Here is a 6,217-nt window from a genome sequence, read left to right as displayed (position 1 = left end):
TCCCTCATCCACCCACCTCCTCTCTCCAGGGCCTCACTGGCTGCCAGTGGTTCATCGTGCCTGGGCCCAGGGGGACGGAGGGAGGGGAGCTGTCCAGAAGCCACCCCAGGCCTGGGGGGTCAGGAGCTCCAGGCCGACAGGAAACCTCCAGCCTACCCGCCCCCCCCCCCGGGCTGCGTCCATCCCCAGGACCCCCGGGACCCCAGAGCCGGACTATGAACATGCACACACTATTCTTACCTCCCCCTGGCATCCCGGCCCCCGCCCCAGATCCCAGATTAGAATTTCTGTGGAAGCGACACCCTGCGAGACAGCCCAGGCCCAGCTGCTGTTGCTTCTTCTAGGGGTGCTCCGCTTCCTTCTCCGATGCCAGAACTGGCCCCGGGCCCTGGGTCCCATGAGACCTCAACCAGCAGACCCCCATGGGACTCACGGCCAGACCCTGGGGGAGGCTCCGTGCAGGGCGGGTCCAGACAGGTCACTGTGACCTTCTCTGGGCCTCAGTTTCCTCATCTGTAAAATGGGGATTCGACCCCTGTTCTCCCTCCCACTTAGACTCTAAGCCCCTTGGGGGACAGGGACCATGTCCGACCTAATCGTCTTGCATCTCATCCAGCACTTGGTACACAGCTTGGCATGTAGTAGAGCTTAATAAATTCCACAATGATCATCATTATTATCACTATTAGGAGCTGAGCATCCGCATCGAGAAGAGCTCACACTGGGTGGTGGGAGTCTTTGGGGATAGACAGAGAGGAAAAGATGTGGGAGACAGGACATGCACACACACATATACATGCACACATGGTTATATACACATGTGCCCACTCACACACACACACACAGGCTCGTGGTAAAGAGCAGGTGAGGGCAGATTCATTCAGTTGTATTTATTGAGCATTTACAGTGTGCAGAGCACCGTACTAAGTGCTTGGGAGAGGACAATACGAAAATAAACATGTGTTCTCTGCTCACAATGAGCTTACAGTCTAGAGGGGGAGAGACAGACTTCAATACAAATAAATAATTGACAGATATGGATGTAAGTGCCGTGGGGCTGGGAGGGGAGAAGAACGAAGGGATTGGCTGATGACTACAGGATGGTTTCCAGTGACCGTCCATGGCCTGGGCTGTCAGGATGGGGCAGTGGAAAGTTTGACCATGTCCTGGTGTGTTGGCTTAGCTCGGAGGGAAGCTTCTGTCCCACCCCCTGGAGGGTCATGGTCCACAGGGGAGTGGGAGAGGAGGGGATGGGGGCCCTGGATCATCTGTGAACTGTGGCTGGTTGAGCTCTGCAGGGCCGGCTCAGCACCTGAGCTGTGATGCTGGGGACCCGTTAGCCTGGCCATGGGAGCTGCTGGAGGCCAGTGGGGGCTGCTGGAGCCAGTTGGCTTGACCACTGGGCCAGGTGGATGGTAGAGGTGAGTTGGGGAAGGCTTCCAAAAGAGCCTAGGCAGTATTGCCTAGTGGATAGAGCACGGGCCTGGGAGTCAAAAGGTGATGAACCATGGGTTCTAATCCCGGCTCTGCCACTTGTCTGCTGTGGGGCCTTGGCCAAGTCACTTCACATCTCTCGGCCTCAGTTCCCTCAACTGTAAAATGGGGATTAAGACTCAGAGCTCCATGTGGGACGGGGACTGTGTCCAACCCTGTGAGCTTGTTGTGGGTAGAGATTGTCTCCCTTTATGGTTGTATTGTACTTGCCCAAGCACTTAGTACAGTGCTCTGCACACAGTAAGCACTCAGTAAATACGATAGTGTGAATTGAATGAATACAATTATCTTTCATCCACTCCAGAGCTTAGAACAGTACCTGCCTCATAGTAGGTGCTTAACAAATACTATTATTATTATTATTATTATTCAGGAGGGTTTTGAATGTGGAGGCAGGCTGGGGGGTCTGTCAGGGCTCAGGATTAGGTTAGGGTCAGGGTAATGGTCAAGGTTACATCTCAAATGAAGGAATCTGGTCTGGGCTTGGTAGGGAAAACCAAATTTCTGGCTCTGCATGAACCACAAAACCAGGGCCAACCAGCGACTCTGCCACTGGGCAAAAGGCCCCAAGGGAGGAGAGTCTGGGCATTGCCTTCCCTCAACCCCATCTCCCCCTTGGTGGTCACCATCCCACCCCTCTGTCCCAGGTCCCCCAGCCCCACCCACCCCAGCTGCCCCCGGGATGCCCCCTTCCAACTGCCCCGAGGACCAACATCAGTGGTTCCGGTTCCGGGGACGATATTTGGGAAATGCTGTCCTGGCCCTCTGGCTGCCTGCCAGAGGCAGACCGGGAAACATCCGCTAGGATTATTTTGAGAGCCCCTCTCCCCCCCGCCGCCAGCCCCCTCCAGCTTACCCTCATATCCTTTTGGGGCCGCATGAGGCCTGACATTGGCGAGGTGTGAGTCGGACGGCTGTCAGCTCGTCCCTCGGCGGTCTGGCCAGCTCTGGCCTCTGAGGTCCGAGGCCCTGTCGAGGTGTTGGGTGGATGATTATCAGCCAAACCCTCTGCAGGCCAGCCAGGCCTCATCTCTGAGGCCCCATCCCGGTGGGGTGTGCGGTGGATGCCATCAGTTCGGTCCTCTGTGGACTGCTGGGCCGGGGCACCGCAAACGGGTGGTATCCTGGGACTGGACCAAAAGACCAATAATGTTCAGCTTCCAGGGAGCGGGAAGCCAGCATTCTGTCGATCCCTGAGTGAAGCCCTTGGGGTCACCCCAACCGCCCACCCAGCCTTGAGTTTCAAGAGCGGCAGCAGAACCCATGGAGAAACCATGTGCTGCTTCTGTTAATAATAATAATGTTGGTATTTGTTAAGCGCTTACTATGTGCCGAGCACTGTTCTAAGCGCTGGGGGAGAAACAGGGTAATCAGGTCGTCCCACGTGAGGCTCACAGTTAATCCCCATTTTACAGATGAGGTAACTGAGGCACAGAGAAGTTAAGTGACTTGTCCACAGTCACACAGCTGACAAGTGGCAGAGCCGGGAGTCGAACCCATGACTGTTCTGGGCACCTTTCCAGGACAGATCATCCAATCAATCAATTACTGGTATTTATTGAATGTTTAGTGTGCACAGAGCCCTGGACTAAATGCTTGGGCGAGTACAATGAAATTGAATTAGCGGACATGTTCCCTGACCACAACGAGTTTACAGTCTACAGAAGTATGGACAGGAGTGGGGAGAGAAAGGAGGCAGAAAGGTCAGCAAGGAGGCTGATTAACATGGTAGTAGTTTGTATGGAGAGCAAAGAGAGGATTTTAGAGATGTTGTGAAGGTTGAACTGACGGGATTTAGTGGTAGATTGAATACGTGGGTTGAATGAGAGAGATGAGTCGAGGATACCGCCAGGGTGACTTGTCAGACAGGAAGACTGCGGTGTTGTCTACAGTGATGGGAAAATCAGGCGGAAGCCAGGGTTTGGGTGGGTAGATAAGACAGTCAATCAGTCAATCATATTTATTGAGCACTTAAGGGGTGCAGAACACTGTGCTAAGCACTTGGAAAAGTACAATATAACAATAGACACCTTCCCTGCCCACAAAGAGCTTACAGTCTACAGCAGTAGAGAGACAGACATTCTGTTTTGGACAGGTTTGAGACGTCAGCGGGACATAGTAATGTTGGTATTTGTTAAGCGCTTACTATATGCAGAGCACTGTTCTAAGCACTGGGGGAGATACAGGGTAATCAGATTGTCCCACGTGAGGCTCACAGTTAATCTCCATTTTACAGATGAGGTAACTGAGGCACAGAGAAGTCAAGTGACTCGCCCACAGTCACACGGCTGACAAGTGGCAGAGCCGGGAGTCGAACCCATGACCTCTGACTCTGAAGCCCAGGCTCTTTCCACTGAGCCACGCTGCTTCTCCGACATCCAAATAGGGATGTCTTGAAGGCAGAAGGAAATGAGAAACTGCAGGGAAGAAGAGAGGTCAGGACTGGATGGAGAGGAAAGTTGGATTCTAGGAAGAGTGCTGAGCACAGAGTGTGTGTGTGTGTGTTTGTGTGTGTGTGTGTGTGTGTGTGTGTGTGGTGGGGAAGGAGTCTGTGAGGGAGTGGAGAGGGCAGAACTTTTGCCTAGAGGCATCCAAGGGAGCGAGTTCCCATCCATGGGGAAAGGAGGAGGGGTTACCTCAAAAAGTGCTCAGTAGATGTGAAAAGAGCCCGGGCTTGGGAGTCAGACCACCTGGCTTCTAATCCCAGCTCTGCCACTTGTCTGCTTTGTGACCTTGGGTAAATCACTTAACTTCTCTGTGCCCCAGTTACCTCAACTGTAAAATGGGGATTAAAACTGTGAGCCCCATGTGGGACAGGGAGTGGGTCCAACCTGTTGAGCTTGGGCTTACTCCAGTGCTTAGTACAATTCCTGGCTTGCATTAAGTGCTTAACAAATGCCCCCAAATAAAAAAATCCCACTAGGCTAGCCCTCTTTGAAGGTGGGGATTGATCAGGGAAGAAGAGGGCTTGCTTTTCAGGGGCTTTTCCTGGTCCTCCCACACCTCCTAGATCCCAGAGATCTCACAGTCTCACAGAGATCCCACTCAAAGATCTCCACTCCAGAAGAGATGGAGCATGCGGTACAGGACATGGTAACCAATGGACACTCAAAAAATATTATTACCACTGCATACACAGAAAAACACTGAAACACATGTTCCTTCATGCTTTCACTTGCATCCGCCCCCGCGCACAAGCAGTTGTACAGACAAGCACAGACATATGCTAACACATTCACACGTAACCATACTTACACTTGAATGCATACACATTCACAGGCGGGCACACAAACACACACGTGCTCACTCAACCAGAAACCCATGTGTACACGTGAGCGTATGCTTAAACACATCTGCACGCACACACGTCAATAAGCACACACACCTGCACATGCCTATGTTCTCACACACTTGTACAGACCCATGCACACATATAGGTACACAGAAGAAGATACACACAAAGGTAAGCACACTCTGCTTTAAATGTTAGTAATAATTAATAATAATTATGGTCATTGTTAGGAACTTACTATGTGGCCAGCACTGTTCTACCCCAAGCACTGGGGTAGATAGAAGTTAAGCAGTTGAGGTACAGTCCCAGTCTCACATGGGGCTCAACACTCTTAATCCCCATTTTACAGAGGAGGGAACCGAGGCCCAGGGAAGTTAAGCGACTTGCCCAAGGTCCCACAGCACACAAGGGATGGAGTGGGGATTAAAACCCAGGTCCTTCTGACTCCCAGGCCTGGGTTCTACCTCTAAGCCATGTTGCTTCTCTGCTGCTCCAACTTGTTCCCGCAGCCCACTCCCATGCACAGCCTGGAATTTGGGCTGTTTGTCCGGGGGAGGGCAGGGTGGGCAAGATGGACAAGTTGGCCCCATGCCCATTTCCACACCAATTCCTGAAATGGGATTTACTCTTCATAATAATAATAATAATGTTGGTATTTGTTAAGCATTTACTATGTGCAGAACACTGTTCTAAGCACTCGAGTAGATACAGGGTAATCAGGTTGTTCCCCCATGAGGCTCACAGTCTTCATCCCCATTTTATAGATGAGGTAACTGAGGCACAGAGAAGTTAAGTGACTTGCCCACAGTCACACAGCTGACAAGCGGCAGAGCTGGGATTCGAACCCATGTCCTCTGACTCCCAAACCCATGCTCTTTCCGCTGAGCCACGCTGCTTCTTTTGCTTTATGAAGGACTGTGGGCTTCAATCCGTCTCCCTCCTTATCTCCAAATCTCTTCCCCCTAGTTCTAGTGGATAACAATAATAATAATGATGGTATATGTTAATCGCTTACTATGTGCCAAGCACTGTTCTAAGCACTGGGGTAGATACAAGGTAGTCAGGTTGGCCCACGTGGGGCTCACAATCTCAATCCCCATTTTACAGATGAGGTAACTGGGGTTCAGAGAAATGAATAGACTTGCCCAAGGTCACACAGCAGACAAGTGGCAGAGCCGGGATTAGAATCTACAACCTTCTGACTCCCAGGCCTGGGCTCTATTCACTACACCACTTATGAGAAGCAGCGTGGCTCAGTGGAAAGAGCTCGGGCTTGGGAGTCAGAGGTTGTGGGTTCTAATCCCGCCTCTGCCACTTGTCAGCTGTGTGGCCTTGGGCAAGTCACTTAACTTTTCTAGGCCTCAGTGACCTCATGTGTAAAATGGGGATAAAGACTGTGAGCCCCACATGGGACAACCTGATCACCTTGTA

The sequence above is a fragment of the Ornithorhynchus anatinus genome, chromosome 1 (genome assembly GCF_004115215.2).
Source record: "Ornithorhynchus anatinus isolate Pmale09 chromosome 1, mOrnAna1.pri.v4, whole genome shotgun sequence".
NCBI lineage: Eukaryota > Metazoa > Chordata > Mammalia > Monotremata > Ornithorhynchidae > Ornithorhynchus > Ornithorhynchus anatinus.
The sequence above is the reverse complement of the archived record's forward strand: the minus strand, read 5'-3'. Positions refer to the sequence as shown.